The following is a 21,206-nucleotide window of genomic DNA, read 5'->3' as shown; positions in this document are numbered from 1 at the left end:
CCATTTCTCTTTCTACAACAACCATTCAATTTACTTTAGGGCAAAACTGCTGTCTTTCTCCTTGAGAAAAAGTACATTCTGCATATCTTACATATTTAAGTTCCCAAAACGGCCTTGGAAATTGTCTTCAAGTTGACGTCCTACTTGTCATAAAGAGTAAATTAGATTATGCCTGTGGGGAACCTGCTGCGGAGCTAGGGAGAGAGCGGATGTGTGGTACCAGGAAGCAGCCATTGTTTTGTTTACGGTGACGTGTGAATAATTAAGGCCTCTAGGTCTTTCCAGGACTGACCTAGGCAGAGCCCTCAGACCGAGCACTTCTTGTCTTTCAGATTCACCCGTGCGTTGCAGAGCCTAGTCCAGGCCAGCGTCCAGCATACTGTGGGCGCTCTATAAATATGCATCGAGAGAATCAAAGGACACCAAAAGGTCCCAAATACTAGTGGAAGAGATGGAATGGGGAGGGGAGGGTTTCTGACCACATGGGGAGATTTCAGGGCAAAACAAGTTTCCGCCGCTGGAGTTGCGCCCTCTGAGCTCTTACCACCTTTCACACGCCTCGTGCGCTCAGGTATTCCGAGATGCCTGCAGTGAAGCCAGAAGAGAAGGGGCAGAGGGACGGAAGGCTCCCTGAACTGCGCTGTGTGTAGACACCCCTCGGCCTGTGCCCCCTCTGCGCCCCAAGGACTGTGGAAGGCTGCACGCACGCGTTCCCTCGACCATTTCTCCAGCAGTCCGGTGAGGTAGCCGTCCCCCAGCGCCAGCCCGGCAGCTCTGGCTGGGTGCCCCCACGGCCGCCCGCCCCGCTGCGGGCATGTGACAGAGACACGGGCGCCTCTGGAGACGCGGGGGCTTCGGCCTCCCATGAGGTGACCGACAGCTCGGCGCTAACAAGTGTGTGTTAGCCGCCCCCTCGGCTCTGAGGGAGGGGCCCGCTGGGGGACAGGGGAACGGGGAGGGGCCAATGACAAGGACGATGAGAGCTGGGGTCCACGTCGCAGACTCCCCGGGTGGGGGCGGCGGCGGGGGCGCGGCTTGAAGGGCAGGAGGCCGAGCGCTGAGGGGGCGCGGGGCTGCCGTGCGGGGGCAGGAGCCGAGGCTCACAGCGGTGGTTAAAGGTGTGGGACCTGGTCAAGCAAAACGGGGCCTTGCATCGGGCCTGGCTCCCGCAGCTCTGCTGCCTTCCGGGTTATGCGAGCTGTGAAAAGAGAAAACAGCTGACTGATACTTTGATTTACATAGGGAAAACCTGAAAATATTTGAGCTCTGGAGGAAGTGAAAGGGATTTGACTTATATACATAATGAAATCATATGTTATATACTATTGCCACTGTGGCCTGCCCCCATCAGGTTTATTATTGATGACTATGGCAGTACAATTATGGATCCACATGTCACAATTAAAATGTGCTCCAAGACTTAGAAGGTTACCCTCATTTCAGGTTACAAGCTAAAACTGACATGAGGATTCAATCCAGATTGAAATGATGTGGTAAGCATTTGCAAGTAGGTAGTGATTATGCAGAATTAACTTTAGGCAAAATTATAAAGTAGTGTAAGTTTTCTTTCTGTATATTCAGCTTGTATTTTATGGCCTTCTCTCTTGCTATATTAACTCAGAATATATTTTAGAACATGAAAAAAAGAAGGTGCAAAAGGAAGATACAAAGAAAGATTACTTGTGAAGCTGGACATTCCCATGTCAGCATGAGTCTTATTATTCAAATGCCATGCCAATGAGTACTGCAGTAATTCAAAAGAAAAAAAGGTTATTGTTTATTTTTAATTACACATATAAAAAACAAGTTCAATTAGAACTATCCACCATAACACTTCATCCAACTTCCAGCATTGCCTGCCCCCCAACACCAGACCCTTGCCCCCTCGCAGCCTGCCAGCCCTGCTCGTGTATGTGAGTGAGTGTGTGTGTGTGCCCACACGCCCTCACACATGTGCAACCGACACCCTTCCAAGTGGGGACAGATATTTACAACTGAACCACACTGTTGGCATCAGAAACAATATGAATGAATATTACAATGTGAAAATAATAGCAATAGGAAGCAGACTAGCAATTGTTTGGGGACAAGGGGCAGGGGAAAGGAGAGGCAGGGACTACAAAGGGTCATGAGGAAACTTTGGGCAAGGATGAATACGTCCATTATTCTGACTGTGATAATCGGGTCACAGCTATATACACGTCACAACTTATCAAGTTGTATACTTACATATATATATATTTGATGTATATCAATATGTCTCAATACAATTTTAACAGATTAAAAGGCTGATGATTTAATAGCTATCAAATTAGGGTTTAGTCTGTTTATTTGGTTTACAAGGTCTTTAAAAACTGCTGATTTACAGTAAGCTCTAAGCATTTTCAAAAGATCAGGCACATCCATGCAGATGGGTTCTACCCATGTCCGAAACTGAGAGCCTGGCCCTCGGATACTGCAGACCCTACATCTGCATGAGCTTCACCTGCTTCCCGTCCAACAAATGTAGTTTGCAACAAAACCATTAAGTTGTAAACATAAATCAAAATAATCACCATTCAAGTAGAAAAATATTCCCTATGCCAAAATTTCAGGGACTACATATGGTAAACAGAGCACTCCATAGCCTCATCACCACCGCAATACAAAACAAACACAACTCTTAACAGCAAACAGATTATATCTAGAAGCTGCTACTACAAGGACTACAGTTTCACAAAGGAATTAAATTTTGTTAGCCAATTCCTTTTGGTCCTGCTCTTATCCACAGCTAGTGTGATGTGATACTTAAAAGGAAAAGCCTCCTGTCTACTGACTGCACACAGCTTTACTGAAGGACTCAGCTTCTAGCTTTCAATTATTTGCAGCTAAGGCAGAGTTAAAATTAAGAATTCTTCCTGACTTCTGCCCATATTCTCTGCTCCTGAACTCATGGACTCCTAATTCCAGGAGTTGCTCTAGTCTAGATAACCCTAAAAGAAAAGAACATAGCTTATTCTTTCATCATTTCTTGATTTTAATTTTTCTGGGATAAATAACTTAGGAGCTAATCTTTCTTTTTCTATATAATATTGGCATATTTTGTCATTTTGATTTTCAGTTACCCTGTTAAGATCTTTTATCCGTTGCTGTTTTTTTTTTTTGGCATGGGCAGGCTCTGGGAATTGAACCCGGGTCTCCAGCATGGCGGGGTGAGAGTTCTGCCACTGAGCCACCATTGCCTGCCCTACCCATTGTTTTTTGTTTTTTTTTAACTTACTTTGTTGAAACTTTCCTCCTCCAATTCCAAATCTGAATCCTACCTCTATTCTTGATAATTTTAATACTGATTTCATTCTTTACTTTAAAACTAATTTTATTTTTTAAATTCTTGGACTATATGAGCAACTACAGAGAGATCCAATTGTACAAATAGAAAAGCTGTCTCTATGCAGCTGCTCTTCCAACTTTAATAGTCTATCAAGACAACTATATTTGATTTCCTATGCATACAAATTCAACTTTTAAAATATTCAAATACATTTTGATTCAGAGGGTAATTTTCCACATATTAGAGTGATGTCATCAACACAACCTCATACTTTTTAATATATACTATTAACTCTTCTCAGTGTCTTATTAATAAAATTTGAAGTTCTGAGAATAATTAAGAGCTATTCATAAAAATGATACTGACAACAAACTACCTGATATCTAAGTTATTACATGATATGGGGAAATTACTATAATTTAATTGATGAAAATACTTTATTTCCCAAAATTTGGTCTCAAAAAGCATTTGTTAAAAACATCAATTGAATTCAACCTGGAATGTAACTGAGATGTGTTGTTAAACAGGCATTTGGTGGTACTTTATTTCTATTTGGTTTTCAGAGCAAGTAAATTCTTAGGTTATCAAAGGAAAAATGGAACAACAGAACAGGTAAGCAAACAGTGTAAACAAACCAGGTGTCCCTCCTGGTAATTAAAAACAAAAAGAAGAAACAAAAGTTGCAATTCTGGGGGGAAACAGAAAGAAAATCAGTAAGTTTACTCTCCTAGAGGCATGAGCAGAAGTGCTTTAATTCTAAGTGCTTAACGATGAATATCTGGTTCTTTCCATGCTTTACATCCTATTTTTATGTGGTTATGTTTACATTTAATTAGAAATTCTTTTAGGGCAATATTCAACAGCTGTGCTGTGGATGTAACACTAAAAGACAAAAAAGCACATACAACAGAATAGCAACAATATGTACATACCTTAAGTGGGTCTGCTAGCTCTGATAGGTGATTAATTTTCAATTTAATAGCATCATACTTGTTTTCTGCTTCCATTTTCAAACTTTTAAGATTTTCCGTATTTTCTTTTTGTTGTTCCATACTTTTTCAACTAGTTTCATTTTGTTTTTATTTTCTTGAGCTTCATCTTCCTGGCAACATTGAAAGAGCACACAGAGTTAACTAAAATATGGAAGTTATCTGTAGAAAAAGATCCTAAACAATTCTGAAAGAGAAACAACAAATTATAGGCAAACCAGATCAAAAACAAACTGTAAGTGTAAATTAGGCAAGAGAAGAGACAGAAAAAAAACCTCAAAGAGCATTTTATGAAAACGTCTGTTGAATAAGTGCAACAACCTTTAAACATGTAAACAAAAGTTAATCCTATTCTAAAAATCTAGATATAACTGCAGATTGAAGTAGCAAGATACACCTTGAAAGAATATTAGAATTTTCATCTCCCTAATGAAAAATAAGGAAGTGGAAGAAGACACATTCTAAAATAAGAAAGGGAAACACTTAGGACACAAGTTATAAAATATCCTGCTTGAAGTTCTAGTCAAAAGAAATAGCCTTTGTTCTACTTTTTCTTTCAAAATATACTTCCTTTATATAAATATATATATATTGTGCCAGACAATATGTTAAGTGCTGAGTAAACAATAATACATAAGACAAAATCCATACCTTTAAAAAATTCAGTCTTTTGGTAAAAGGAGTAAAAGCAGGAAAATAAAAAGTAGAAAACAAAAAAATAATAAAAATAAACAATGAAGGCAAGTCTCGCTAGAGTAATGTTTCATCAGAGCAGGGACTTCATCTATTTTGTTCCCAGCACTTAATATGGTTCCTGGTACAGAGGAGGACACTCAATAATTATATGTTCACTTTAACAAGACTTTGCAATCTACCGAATTCACTGTTTACTGTAATTCAGAGGAACTAAGCTGAGTGTCTTAAAAACATGCCTAGAAGAAAAAAATAAAGAGGAACAAATAGGTGGTGAACTAAAATGAAAGTCATTACCTTGGGAAAAAAGAAAACAATGTAGAGGGCAATTACAACTGAGTCAAAAATGGTATTGCTGCCTTCGCTCTTTAATACTGACACTGATTAACCCTTAAAATGACTATGTGAAAAAGCACTTTGCTAGGCAATGTTTATGGATGGGCCACTATTCAGAAGCACATTAATTTTTGATAAAGTTTTATTCCATGTGATAGAAGACAAAATCAATTATTATGCATACAAGTGTACATTTAAAATATCAAGGAATTTGAAGCCTACATGCCAGTTTCTGCCATTTGTAAATGGAGATAGCAATCCTAAAGCACAGCCTCAGTTAAAAGGATTTTTTTTAAAAACCTGAGAGCAAATGCCATTACCCTAAATGACAGTTTTATCCTTTAACATTACAATTAAATTGAAGAGAAGCAGTTTTATCTTTTTAACACTATATTTAAATTGAAGAGAAGCATCTTACCAGGGTTGCAATATTTTCAGACTGGTGTTCTTCTATATTCTCAAGTTCCTGAAGTTCAGAAAGACTTTTCCTTATTTTCATCTGAAAGAAAGAACTGATTCTAGTAATAGAAATAAATTTAAAAAACCAAAACCTTGGAAAAAACATTTTAACCCACAAAGTTCTACTATGCTATGATACAAAAGGATTCTGGAATCAACCAAAAGAAGGTTACACAGAACTGCTACCTTCTGCCATGGGTCACCCATACTGCTAATCTGACCTCCACACCACTCAAGGTGAAAAAATGTAAGTAATCCATTTTTTGCATTCAAAATCATGACAATTTAGGATTTAGAGAAAATATTTTTCTGAAATATCTTAAAGTCTAAGGTTAAGGAAAGACTAATTCAGCAATTCTCAAAGCGTGATCCACATTCTCTGAGACTCTTCAAAGAGGTCTGTGAGGTCAAACTATTCCCATAAAAACACTAAGATGTTAGTACAAGATGTTTCATAAATACATGACATGTAATATCACAACAGACTAAGAGAAATGGGTAGAAGAACTCGGTTGAACTTTATTAAGCCAGACATTTAAAAGGTTGACAAAAATATAAAAAATACCAATCTCACATTTATTTATTTATTTTTAGTTTTGGAAAATATAGTTATTTTTAATGAAAATTGTTATATTAACACAATGAGTTTATTATTTTTAAAAAAGAATTAATATATATTTTAAATTTTCTCTTTCAATTTTTAGCCACATAAAGGAAAGCTCTGTAAAGAGTATAAAGGGGTTTGAGACCAGAAATATTTAAGAACCACTGCTCTAAATGAACAGGGGAATCTTAAAAATGACTTGGAGGTAGTAAGTTGGGAAAATAAAATGATGCTTTGTTTTTTTACCTTTAACTCTTTGTAATGTAGTTGGCATCTTTTAAGAAATTCTTCATTGCACTGAATATCTTTTTCAAGGGCAGACAAATGTTGTTGAAGATTTAATAACTGTGCCTTCTTATTTTCAACCTCATTTTCCAAGTGGCTTGATGGAGTGGAGAGGATAAAAAAATACTTTAAATCTACTGCTCAAAATTATAAATACTTTAAAAACTTTAAAAAGAAAGGCTTATTGGCAATCACATATGCAAAACCCTATACAGCTAAACCAGCCCAGTAATTTTACCAAGTTGCTAATAACAAAAACATCCTGTAGAGATTTTTAAAAACTAAACTGAAGTTTTACTTATCTCATTACAAGTACTTATGATATGATTGCCATGTGGAAGGCATCATGCATAGTAGTGGGCAGAGAAACAGTATTGAGATATGACTCACAAAAAGAAAAAAAAAATCAGGGGAGTAAGTCTTAGTAAAATGTGAAAAGGACACTGCTACCATATATCCATGGTACTAACCAGGGCATAAGAGTGAGTCTGGGAGAAGTGACAACCAAACTGTAAGTTTTCATTAGTGAGGCAAACTAGGAAAAGATGGAAAGAAATGTATCAAGGTATAGAGGATGAAAGCAGAATGATCAAGTCTGCTCAATTTTTATTGTGGACAAACAAATACTCAAAAAGGGTGGAGAGTGCCGGGAAGACTCAGAGGACAGAGATGGATAAAGGAGGCAGATGCCTGAGCCATAAGGGCCTTCTGTGCTAGCAGAGCTGACAGGCTTCAGAGGTGACTGTGGCCTGCCTCACTGATCCAAGCATCTGCTTCAAAGCTGCCTATCTGAAAGAAGAGGAAAACCTCTGATGCTAAGAAAATCTTTCTCTGGTTCAAGGTGTCTGTTCTAGTTCACTAAGATGCATATTTCCGTTACATTTTAATATCCCATTTCTCTCAAACCATCTTTCACTCCATAGTTCAATTAGCAGCACTTTTTCTTTCTTATAGATAATATAATAGAGCACCTTAAATTTGATGAAACATAATTATATCACCTTGCTAGAATTTTCAAATTAAAAAGAAAAATTTCATTAATGTTAGGTGGATGAATGATAAATTAATGACAAAGTAGAGAAAGGAGAATAACTGTGATTATTTCTGATAAAATGGGGCCAGACGCAAAAATTTTACAGTCCCTTAGAACTCAGTGAGACAAGTTTATCATCTTTAAAAATGTATCTTTATTGACATACAGTAGTTCTACTAAAAGTAAAAAATTTACCAAGTAATCAAACTTGAAACTTAAAAGCCTAAACCAAAAGTAAAAGCCAGCAAAAGTGAAGATATTCTTTTATGCAATTTTCTGAACTTTGAGAATAAATATAAGCAATCAACATAATTTGCATTAACAAAATTGCTAAATTTACTTCAGCCTCTATTCTGGGAAGAACTAATTCAATTACACATCTTCATAGAGTGTCCTCCTTAGCTTTTAGTTTTTACATAGTAAACGAACATTTGTTAACCACTGAGAGATACATCACCCTGTGATAAGATTCCTTATGGCTGTTTGTGAGCCATACATACATTCTTTTACCTGCCTGCCTACAACAATACCTGTGGACCCTCTACCTGTCGCTCTGATCTCTGTGTCTCTGTGGAACTTTTCATCACCTGATCTTGTATTTACCTATAGGCTAGCTCCCACTTCTCCAAACAAGTCCTTGAGAGATATTCTGTGTGCTTTGTTTTCTGCTATATCTCGAGTGCCTAGAAAGGTGCTTGGTATATTAGGCACTCATCAAATACTTGCTGAATGAGTAAAAGAATAAAATTTGAAAAACACACTTCTGAAAGTTATATACTCATGTTACAATATTCTGAAAATCCAAAAATCCATAGGCAATTTTTATTTTTTTTTATTTCAGGAATTTATTGGCAACTTTTAAGATGATATTATATAAAGCAGTAACAGCACTGCTAATTATCCTCTAATCTTATGTGCACATCTCCCTGCATTCTCTGAGCACTTTCACAATGGAAAACTGCAGTGGGATAATAAGCAAAACCAAGACAATACATGTAATTGTATACCTTTCTGTTCTGTATGAATTTCCTGACCATATACATATAACAGTTTTATTTATTTTAAAAAAAGTCAACAGAGACTAAGAATAAATGGGAATATGAGCTACTTTTGTTTTCCAATTAAAATTTTTCTGCATTTTTTTAAAAAAAGAGGCTGCTGACCCAGCAGCCATAGTCACATCAGTTGCCTGAAGTGGTGAACTGGCTCACAAACAGCACCTACCAGGAGTACAATTTCTACATTCAGTATTCTAAAACTAAAAGTGCAACAGAAAAGTTACAAAATTTTAAAACCACAAATTACAGTTCTTAAGAGTATCCTGTAAAAATCTGATTCCTGATGCTGCAAGCAGCTAACCCCTGTTAACATGCATCTGTGTAATTCCTAGGATAGGAGAAAGTAAAAAAGCAGTAACCACCTGTCAGAAGTCAGGAGGTGGGCCCTTATCTTGCACTTTATCTCACACACTTTTACAAAAATGAACTCAAGATGGGTTAGTGACCAAAATATAAAAGCTAAAACCATAAAACTCTCAGAAGAAAACACAGGGGAAATTTTTCAGGATCTTGTATTTGGAAATGGATTCTTAGACTTTATACCAAAAGCATGAGCAACAGAAGAAAATTTAAATGAACTGGATTTCAAAATATTAAAAACTTTTGCACATCGAAATATATTATCAAGAAAGTGAAAAGACAACCTAAAGAATGGTAGAAATTAGTTGCAAATCATATTAAGGAGTTGATATTCAGAATATATAAAGAACTCCCACAACTCAACAACAAAAAGACAGTCAGCCAAATTTAAAAATGAGCAAAGGACTAGAAGAGACATTTCTCTAAAGACATACAAATGGCCAATTAGTACATAAAAAGATACTCAACATTTTTAACCATCAGGAAAACATATCAAAATCACGATCAGCCACCTACTAAGCTGGCTATTATTTTTAAAGTGGAAAATAACACTTTTAAAATAATAAGGTGAGGATGTGTAGAAAGTAGAACTCATGCATTGCTGGTAAGGAATGCAAAATGGTGTTGCCACAGTGGAAAACAGTTTGGCAGTTCCTCAAAATGTTAAGCAATTCCACTCCTGGATACCCAAAGAATTGAAAGTAGGAACTGAACAGACACTTGTAGGGCAATATTCATAGCATCATTATTTACAATAGTCAAAAGGTAGAAACAACCCAAATGCCCATCTACAGATGACTGACCAGAAAAATGTGATCTGCACATGTAATAGAATATACATGGATGAACCCTGAAAACATTAAGCTAAGTGAAAGATGCAAGACATAAAAGGACAACCCTTGTAGGATTCCATTTACATGAAAAAGATTCAAAGAGAGAGAAAGAACTTCAGAGGTTACCACCAGCTAGTGCTTAGGGGGATGAGGAGTTATCCTTTATGGAGACATAGTTTCTGTTTTGGATAATGAAAAAGTTTTGGCAATAGCCAGTCATATTGGTAGCATAACACCATTAGACTGTAATTAATGTCACTGAATTGTGGCTTTAAATACAGTTAAACTGGCAAATTTTGTTATATATACACATTACCACAATAAAAAAAAACTTTTAAGCAAGTAGGTGAAAAAGTTCAGATGATCGGAACACACTGCCTAGCAGAAAATCATGGTGAGGAGGGGTTGAACAGGTTTCTGGAGGACAAGTCCGAACTGGCAAGCACCCTAAACTTTTTCCCACCTTCTTGGCAGAACAGTCCAGGCTGCTGGATTTTGAAGGAAGGAAGCCACAGGCCATGGGGGGAAGGTAAGGACCTACGAGTGGAATGAGCGGGGAGGAGCAGGGGGGGGCATGCGAGGCAGCCCTGGCCATCTACATGTGCCTACAGACACAGGTGTCCAACCTTAACAGAAGGAAGGAAGCCACAGGCCATGGGGGGAAGGTAAGGACCTACGAGTGGAATGAGAGGGAGGAGCAGGGGGAGCACGGAGGCAGCCCTGGCCATCCACATGTGCCTACAGACACCGGTGTCCAACCTTAACAGAAGGAAGGAAGCCACAGGCCATGGGGGGAAGGTAAGGACCTACGAGTGGAATGAGAGGGAGGAGCAGGGGGAGCACGGAGGCAGCCCTGGTCATCTTCATGTGCCTACAGACACAGGTGTCCAAAACCTACCTTAACAGACCCAGATTAGCCTGCAAAACTCAGAAATGGAAGACTTCAAGCCAAAATGATGAAAAACCTGAAGCACAGCAGATGTATCAAAAACGCTTCATGATGTGGCAAAAGGAAATTAGGAGGAAAATTCCTTTACTTGTGTTGCAGTTTTAACACAAAGCAGTACCACCTGTTACAAGATCTAGTTTAGGGAAGTTCACTAGAATTAGTCCAGGTGCTTATAGGAGTGGCACCTGATAGAATTTGTGAATTAAAAGAGAACATCATTTGCTGTATGAAGTCACTGTACTCTGATCTAATTAAGTTCACATTACCTGTCAAGTACTTAGAGGTTTGTGGGGTTTGCTTTTTTTTAATGCTATGTGGTGGGGTCTCATTTCATTCTTTTCCATGTGACTATCCTGTTACTGCAGCACCATTTGTTGAAAGAATTCTGGGGATTGGGGGGAAAGTGCATGGGCTGGGAATCGAACCCGGGTCTCCTGCATGGCAGAATTACCCCTGAATTACCTTACCTGTGTCTCTCTTAATGTTTTTTTTGAAACAAATGCAACCTAGTGTAGATGTACTTTCCTATAAATTAATCACTTGCTTTTGATTCTCTGATGAGTTTTAAAACTAACTCAGTAGGCAAGAAACAACCAAATGGTCTTAGTCCTTCAAAACATTTATCTGGTGACAGCTATCTTAAAACCAGCAGTTAATTAATTATTGTTATATGGCAATTATCTGTGATAGAATTATGTATTTCTAAGTGATATTCAATTAATATTAAAGATGTTTGCATTTCTGAAAATAATACATTTTTTTAGCTTTCAAACATCATGCAACTATCATATTGCTTCTAGTCAAACATGACAGAAAAATCTTTTAAATATCATTAGAACCTGGTTTATTTTCTGTTAAAAAAGTGTATCAATGTGGGAAATAATTTTTTAAAAACAATTTTTCAATTAGTTTTTAAAACAAAGGCTTTGGTCACTACATATCAGCATACATGCTTTTTAGCTAAAATTGAAGCCAAAGATCAACCACAATGATAAGTTTCTGACCTCCTATTACTAAAATGGTAGAATCAGAGATCCTGATTTGCTTGTGAGATACACTTACAATGCCTTCTTACATTATGAGACAAGCACACTATACTTTAGAAGACTTGCGAAACAAGTGCATGAACCATTCTGAATTACACAGAGTACTACTACCACGGTATTATTTTTACATATTCAAACTCCTATTCATTTGAATACATACAATTCAGGATTAGACAGTTAAAAATTAGGAAGGCCTGTGTTATGACACACTGAATAAACATTTATTATACAGATGCATTCAAACACCATGGACTTCCATCTGTCCTACCACAAAAGCTCAGAGTCAGTTTAAAATATGAGATGAATGCCATAACATCAAGACGCTGGTCATTTAACTTTTTTCTGTTGTTAAATGAGAAGTTTTACTGAACTTTGTAATGTCCCCTATAGTTATTTTCTTTTATGTGGCTCACATAATCACCCAAAAATGACTATTATTATTGGAAAACATAATTCTCATTTCCATTAGACAAGTTACTGAGAATACTTGCCAACTTTTGTCAATTTTCTTAAGCATTTATTCTACTTAAGTTCTAAGTTCTACTACTTAAGATCTAAGTTACTAATTCATATTCAATCTATCAATTTATCAATGGAGTAGCTCAGTTGGAAAATCATGTTTAGTACCTGATATTCTTTTTGCATGCTTATTAGCTTTTCATTCAAGTTCCCAATTTGTCTCTTCCATCAGCTCTATTTCCTGGGCATGTGTTTTAGTTGTTCCAGCTGGACTTTCTTTGGTTGCAAAATCCCTGAGATTTGGACGGAAGCACTGGCACTCTTGCTGTTGCAGAATGCCCAACGGCAGCAGTCCAAAAGAGCGAAAGTAATCTCTATCCCCAAGGGCAAGTGCTTCAACAGCCAGGGGGGGTGGCATGTTCACAAAGGCACCATAAGGAAGCCTTTCTGGGTCTGTCTCTCCCCATCCTTACGCTTGAGGACAAGGAGAATGTATGGTTATATTCAGCTCCTTCCCAGACTCAAGCAAGACTTCTGCTGAGTTTCCTCCGAGGGACCATGGATCTTGGTGGGTTATGGTCTTTCCAGAATTCACTAAATTCCAGCCTCCCCTAAGACTGATGCCAGCCCCCAGCCTGTTCATAACTCCTAAGGGAGAAAATACAGCACCAGTTACCTGCATTGGGATAAACACACAGGACCAAGCTGTATTTATACCCAGATGTCCCGGGGTCACAAAATGAGAGGCAAACAGGAATTGAATAGTGGGTAGCAGTCAATTTGTCATCTCTCTAAACCAGTGAAAACCAAAGCACCAGTCAGAGAAATGATAAGGAACTTGAGCCAAAATATAAACCAAGACACTTTTTCCCTTCCTGAGGAAAATGATCAGAAACAGTGGGCATAGTGATTTAAGTTGATTTACACTGAGTTAAACTTTTTATCTCTGCAGACAGGGAACAAGAATTAAAAAGGTGGTCCTGGGAACACATTTCTAAAATGTGTTTAGAGCACTGTTCTAAAATACTCTCAGCCAGAATATTATCATCCAAGTGATGACAGAAAATGACTGTCAACCTAGAATTCCATATTCAGCTAAATGACCTTCTGAGACTAAACACTGAGGGGATCTCACTTAAAGATCTTCACTGAAAGAACTATTTAAAAGGGGAACAGGAAAGAAACTGAACCTAAAAGGAAGCCATGGGAATAATACAGTAAAGCTAAACTTCACACCAACCTTATTTCAGAATCCACATCTCTGCTTAGGGACTTCGGTCTTGTATTTTCAGATGAGTAATAATGTCCTGCAAAAACCTGATCACCATCAGTAGTAAAAGCTTCTCTACAATTCCTGGGTGGCTTCTGGGACTGCATTACTGCACAAGCTACAGAATTGTTCTAAAAGAACCATAAAATACATTTTAACAATTATGTCATAGCATTTCTGATGCACAAAATTTCAAAATGTTACTAATCCTCATGACTAAGATAACTCAAGTTATCTATTTAAACTTTCAAATGAAATAACTCCATACTGCTAATAAGAATTTCAAAAAATTTCAGAGAATCAAAACTATTACAACATCTTTTACAGTACCACAATACTGTAATTTTAAAGTCACATTTCATGACAAGCCAATCAATTTTATTTTTAAATTCTAGTACTGATATTCACATAAAATACTTTAAAAATATTTTACCCATTTTTCCACATGAAAACATTCATTTTAGATTAGGTCTTAATTTTTAAAAATGACTTTTATAATTAGAAAAGATATGACTGAATAGCAAATCCAATAAAAGATACTTTGATTTACATAGGGAAAACCTGAAAATATTTGAGCTCTGGAGGAAGTGAAAGGGATTTGACTTATCAGAGGCCTAGTCATCTTCTCTGGGGACAGATATTTACAACAGGATTTTATTGTTTCATTTTAAGTATTGTTCTAAAAATCTGAGTGAGCCAAATTTATAAATATTTACAATATCAAACTACAATACATATATTTGGATTATCAATATCACCACTTCTTTCTTTTTATTAATGAGAAAAACAGATTATTATGTTTGTCTTGACTAGAGATTACTTTTTCAAGGTTCTTGTGCCTTCTCACCATATTTTGCCAATAGATGAAACCCAATATGATCGTCAAGTCAAATGGGAATTGACATAAAAATACATATAAAATCGAAGAATAAATACTGATTTTTTTACAGAGTTCAGTTATAAGAAAAATAATTTTTAAAATATCAAGTAAAGTACTTCTAAGAAGTAGAAGAAAGTGAAATATTCATCTGCAAGGGCACAGACAAAATGGACTTGGTAGTCAAGAAAGCATGAGCAAGAATATTTATAACACTATAAACCAAAGGAATAACATCCATTTGTGAAATTATTTATGAATAGTCTGAAGTTGTAAAGCCCCCTAGAGTAGAAAAAGCACAAACCAACCAACTCTATTAAGATTACTATATAGATTTCCCAATGATAAAAATACAATGCTTAGGGTGGGCCATGGAGGCTCAGCAAGCAGATCTCGCATGCCATGCTGGAGACCCAGGTTCGATTCCCGGTGCCTGCCCATGCAAAAAAAAGTACAATGCTTAAAAATAACAACTCCATTATAAAAGAAGTGAAATACAAGTTGGCATAAAGTATCTTTGGTTTTGAAAATTTTAAATAACATAACACACAGCAAGCACCTGGATTTACTTTGATTAACAGCACTGTCTCTATTCCCCTCATGTCAATCAGGTTATTGGCAATGACAGCATTATCTATTTCTAAAGCTGCCTGGACTGTTGGAAACTCTGGATGATAAGCAGCTCTAGGAGACAAAAATACAAAAGGGTTAGCTTATCAGATTTTAATCAAATATATATTTTAATTGTGTGTAGATTATAGGTAGTAAGACCATGGAAAATACCTGATAACAACTGAAAACATACAGGTAAAAGATTATTTTGTTTACCTAGCAAAATTTATGCAATACTATGTGGCAGGCACTGATCTAAACATATTAAAAACTGATTTCACCCTCATAAAAACCCTAAGTGTTAGATACTATTCTGTCCATTTTCTTACAGGAATGCTGAGAAAGTGTCAGAGTTTATTAAATTTTTCAACATCATTAAACTAGTTAAGTAGACAGATTAAAATTTAAACCTGACAGCTCAGCTGTACAACCCAGAATCTTCACCATTATGCTCTGTTGCCTTGTTATAAGTATAAACTTCCTTAAACCCTTTACTGATATCATATGCAAAAGTCAATTAGTTAAAAAAAACACTTTAAAAAGCTTAATTTTCCCATTACATGAGAATTATATGAGAAACAAAATAAACAACAAAAAAATGAAGTTTATTATCACAGCAAAGGAAAGATGAGAGAAAAGATATCCCTATGAACTGTAACTTGGGGCTCACTAAAAGACATTCAATATTTCAACTAAAAATTTCAGACCTGTGAGTCCTTAGAAGCACTGAAGAATGGACATGCCAAGAACAGGATGGGGCAATGATTACATAGTGGGGACAGTGGGGACTTTCTTAGTCCTAGAATTCCAAAAATCAAAAGGCCTTTGTATATATGTTTTACATTTATTCATTAATTAATTTGACATGTCCTTACCAAGTACCCACTCTATGACAGGTGCTGTTGCAGAGGATGCACATACAGCAGTAAAGAAAACAGACTATGTCCCTCTCCTCACGGAACTCGCATCTCTTGAAGAGCAGACAGTAGAGAAAGAAGGGAAAAATGGTATACTATTTTTACACAAAATGGTCAGGAAAAGCCTCACTCTCAGGTGACACCAAACAGACTGTGCATGGGCATCTTGAAGAATTGCATATCAGGAAAAAGGAACAGCAATCACTAAGCCCCCCAGGGATATGAGAGATGAGAGGACACCACCTGCTACAGCAGACTGAGGAGTGAGCCAAGTGCTCTTCGGGGTAACACCGGTGAGAGACGGTGAGGCCAATCCTGGGGGCCACACCAGTAGGTCCTAGTATGGCTTACACTAAGGGACTCAGGATGTGAAAGCCTGAGCAGAGCAGTGGTATGATCTGACTTTACTCTGGTTGCTAAACCGAGACTGGGGGTAGCAGAGAATCAGAAGCAGATCATGTCTCTCAAAAGAGACATGATGATGGCTCTTACGAGAGTGGCAGCCACAGAAGTGTTTAGATCCTAGATATAGTTTTAACTTCAGGAAACAGGATGTGGGGTGGCAGAAAGGAATCAGGGATGACTGAGATTTCTGGCTAGAGCATCTGTAAAATAAAGATGGAGAAAACTGTAGGAGCAGGTTTTAGGGAAAAATGTAGGGTTTGGCTTTTAGATGTTAAGTCTGAAATTCCTGTTGGATATCTAAGTGGAGAATATATTCTGAATACATTATGTTCTGGAATTTAGAGGAGAGAACAAGATAGAGATGTAATCTGGTATTAATCAGTACATGAAGTGCATTTAAAGCCATGAAACTCAGTGAGTTCACCCAGGAAGTAAGTGCATGGAGAAAAAAGGTCTGGAGCAATGTATATTTAGAGGTTCCAGTTAAGGAGGAATAAGAAAAGAATAGTGAAAAAAGAATACTTAGAGAATTAGGAAACCCCAAAGAATAAGAACCTAGAAGCCAAGTGAAAAACATTTCAGGAAGAATGAGATGATCGACGAAGTTAATCACTATGGCTGTGTCAAGTCAGTGTGTAGTCAATACTCACTACTAAAATAAGCAAAGTGAGTTTCACTGGTGTGCTGACGTGCTGTTTGGTATATGGTGAGGCCTTCAAAGCCTAAATGCAGCAAGTTCAAGAAAGAATGAGGAGAGAGAAATTAAAGACACAGACAACTCTTTTGAGGGGCTCTTCCTATAGAGAGAAGCAGAGAAATGGGATGGCAGTACCTAAACCACCTCCTTGGGATAAGGTTCAAGTAGAAGTAAAAACAAGGGTAGGAAAGAATAGGACTGTTCTAGAAATGTCAAGTAGCATCAGTGAACCCTCGCAGGGTGTGAGGATAAGAATGGAAAGGGTGTAGGAGTCTAAGAGGGCTAGCATATGTTAGGAGATCCTGGTGAAAAGCGGATTCTTGCCAGTCTGTTGAAAACATAGGTTTCTAAGCTAGGAAGCAGTAACCATTTTTTGAGCAGACACATGCCAATATATAAAATGAGATGCTACTATTAGCTTGCTCTAAAGCACCAAGTCACAACCACTCCTTCCTTCTCCTATACTTTTCAAGGATTTAGTTCATACTGGTTTACATCACAATTATCATATGCTAAGAGATGCTATAAAAGCAGTAGAAAAGAACTAAAAATAGAAAGGAATAGTAGCAATGAGAAGTCAATGACAGGAGACAAGGAAAATTTACCATGAAATAAGTTCACCAAAGTCAAGTAGCAAGCCTAAAAAGGACAGGAAGGGCATATAAAAGCCAGGCACACAAAATAAGCTTCACTGGTAAGGCAAGTTAAAGATAGGCTCTGCGACAAAACAGTCTTCTAAAATTCAAGCAGAAAAGAAATACACCATGATAAATAAAAATATAGAATAAAAACATTTAACATTTGCATTTTCATTTTTAATGTTTTCAAATATAAGAGCTTGAAATCCTAGAATTTTAATGAAGAGCACCTTCTTTATACCTGGGAATTCTGATATGCCCACAAATGCATGAACCTGTTTGCAAGGAGGGAGCGTGCCAGCCACTCAAGAGGAAATAACTGCTCACCAGGACAACAGGGGTAGCTGGTAACCCCCAAGGATGCCATCCCTTATCAGTTTTGACCCCCATCTTATTTCATGGCAAAGTTCTGAACTAAGAAGGAATGGCGAAGTGTTCCAGATAGGGTCTCTGCTCACCTTCAGCAACCCCGGCACTCCTGAGAATGCAGCACTCTTTCCAGACTCTTCTCCCCTGACACCATGCACTGCTGCATGGCAGTCACACTCAGTGAGGCAGACTCACCTCCCCTGACACCATGCACTGCTGCACGGCAGTCACACTCAGTGAGGCAGACTCACCTCCCCTGACACCATGCACTGCTGCACGGCAGTCACACTCAGTGAGGGAGACTCACCTCCCCTGACACCATGCACTGCTGCATGGCAGTCACACTCAGTGAGGGCTGCCCAGCACCTCACACAATAGACATCTGATACAATTCTGCCACAAAGTGGAGAATGCAGGATGAGTTACAAGAGGAAGGCTGCTGACATAGTAAGACACAGAATGAACAGAAACTTGAGTGATGAGAAGGGTGGCAGGGTGAAAGAGAAGTAAAAAATGACTCAGTCTTCAGTGTCCTTTAAGCTGATGAAGTTTGAGCATTCCTACATCCTAGCAATGGACCATGGTCAAAAACCTCATCTCCTCTGGTATTTATATAGCATTATATATGTGTATGGGGATCAGAGAAGGAAACGGCAGGAGACAACAACATGCAGATGGTGACTGTGAATGGAGGGTGGGAGATGAGGAGGGAGCACTCGAGGCTCTGGTGACTGCGAACAAAGTGACATTCATGGAGAAGAAAGAGGAAAGGTTTGGCAAAGGGTAGGCATCAATGCTGGACATGTCATATTTGAGAGACATATGGAACATTTAGGTAAAAAAGTCTAAATGACTCATAAAATTTAAGAAGTAACAACAACAAAAATAGAATCTGGGTTTGATTTCAGCTTTTTTGTGAGATGGTATGACAGAGGCCAGATTTACCCTCTCAACTGAGCAACAAATAATCACATAAAATTAGGAAATAGGTTTAAGAATGTTGAACATCAGGTAGTGAAGGACAGTGATTTCTGAGAAATGGGAAAACAAGAGGAGCCCTACAGTTGCCCCAGCTTACAGCCTCAAGAGAGGCAAGACCACGTGCAGGAAGGAGATCCCAGCAGACTCACCAAGTTGAAAACACGGGGCTGAGAGCCCAAGATCAAGGCAGCCAGAGTTCATAAGATAGAGCACCAAAGAGAGAACTGCACAGACAGCAAAGCTGAGAGGTCTGTGGAGGGTCCCACTTGAGCACTCAGCAAAGTATCCATCAATGTGTGCTGGTGAGGAAATTACCTGGGGCTGAGGAAAGAACCACTAGGAAGGATTAGAGAGAACAGTGTCTGGTGTTTACACTAGGTCTCAAATAGTGCCTAGTCTCACCAGTCAGATTGGAAAAACTGATCATTTACAGGGCATTGGGTAGTGTACCCAAGAAACTCTCACCTCAGTAGTGGGGGGAATAGTTAGCTCTAGACTGAGCAGTGTACATCAGACCCACCTAAAAGTCATAAAAGTAAGACCTGTGAGAATCAAACTGTTTCCAAGGTAAGTATGTCCTAGAACAAAGCTCAGGAAGATGTACAGAGATGCAAAAATATCTGATATCCAAAACAGAGTAATATTCACACTGTCTGGCAACCAATCAATGATTATTAGGCATGCAAGGACATGAGAAAATACAATCCATAATGAGAAGGAACATTTATCAAAGCTGAACCAGAAGTGACATATATGTTAGCATTATTACAGACATCAACATAGTTACTATAATTATGTGGTAGTTAGAGTCAGTTGTCAACTTGGCCAGGTGAAGGTACCTAGTTGTGCTGCTGTGGACATAAACCAGTGGTAAGTGAACCTCATCTGTTGCTCATTATATCTGCAGTCAGCTAAGAGGTGTGCCTGCTGTTGTGAATGATGTTTGATTTAATTGGCTGGTGCTTAAATGAGAGACGTCAACATAGCACAGCCCAAGCCGCTCAGCATACCTCATCTCAACACTTGCAGCTCAGCCCAGGCCTTTGGAAAAGCAGAAAGGAATCACCCTGGGAAAAGTCGTTGGAACCCAGAGGCCTGGAGAAAAGGCCAGCAGAGATCACCCTGTGCCTTCCCAAGTAAGAAAGAACCTCAGTTGAAAGCTAGCTGCCTTTCCCCTGAAGAACTAATGAAATAAATCCTTTTATTAAAAGCCAATCCAAAAAACAAAAAAAAAGTAAAGAAAAAAGCCAATCCATCTCTGATGTATTGCATTCTGACAGCTAGCAAACTAGAACAAAGTGTATACCATTTGTTCTTAAGACATAGAAGAGATTTTTAAAAGAAGCAAACTGAATTCCTAGAGAAAAAAACAACCATACCTGAAATTAAAAATAGCCTAGATGGGATTAGTGGAAGATTAGATAATGCAGAAAGGAAGACTTGTGAACTTGCAAGCATGGCAATACAAACGAATAAAAAATGAAGAAATCAAGGAGGAAAAAAGAGCATCAGGGAGCTGTGGGATAACAGTGAACAGCCTAGTACAGGTAGTTGGAGTCCCTGAAACAAAGGAGATGGGAGAAAGAAAACTATTCAAAGAAATAATGACTGAAAAAGTTTCAAACTTGATGAAATCTAAGTTCACAGATCCAACAAGATTGACAAACCCAAAACACAATAAAAATGAAGAAAACTACAAGGCAGAACATAATCAAATTGATTAATGTTTATCTTAAAATATCAAAAGGGATGCTAACTGGAGCACTGAGCAAGTGGGAAGTAACAAAGCTGTGAGGGAACACCAAAATAAAAAGAAATAAGTAATAAGCTGAAGGGATACTGACTGTGCAACAGGACTGAATACAAAAACTCAAAAATGGATGGCACAATACTACCTAATTGTAATGTAATTATGTTAAAACACTGAATGAAGCTGCATCTGAGCTATAGTTTTTTTAATATATTTTTTCTCTATATTATCATTTTATTTCTTTTTCTGTTGTCTTGCTATTTCTTTTTCTAAATC

The 21,206-nt window shown here is 37.8% G+C and overlaps 1 long non-coding RNA gene across 2 annotated transcripts in view; it reads right to left on the bottom strand.

Moving 5' to 3' along the window:
* Positions 1-6,636: 6,636 nt before the first annotated feature.
* Positions 6,637-21,206, bottom strand: part of LOC143673067 (uncharacterized) — a 34,976-nt gene continuing 20,406 nt past the window's right edge. The window contains exons 2-4 of one of the 2 annotated variants that reach the window (XR_013170161.1): positions 15,121-15,245; positions 13,655-13,815; positions 6,637-6,773 (exon numbers count right to left, since the gene is read on the bottom strand). This is a non-coding gene — a long non-coding RNA (uncharacterized LOC143673067). Of the gene's footprint in view, positions 6,774-12,220; positions 13,063-13,654; positions 13,816-15,120; positions 15,246-21,206 lie in introns of those variants that run through there. The other variant, XR_013170162.1, reaches the window with a different exon arrangement.

The sequence above is a fragment of the Tamandua tetradactyla genome, unplaced genomic scaffold (assembly GCF_023851605.1).
Source record: "Tamandua tetradactyla isolate mTamTet1 unplaced genomic scaffold, mTamTet1.pri scaffold_103_ctg1, whole genome shotgun sequence".
Lineage (NCBI taxonomy): Eukaryota > Metazoa > Chordata > Mammalia > Pilosa > Myrmecophagidae > Tamandua > Tamandua tetradactyla.
The sequence above is the reverse complement of the archived record's forward strand: the minus strand, read 5'-3'. Positions and strand labels throughout refer to the sequence as shown.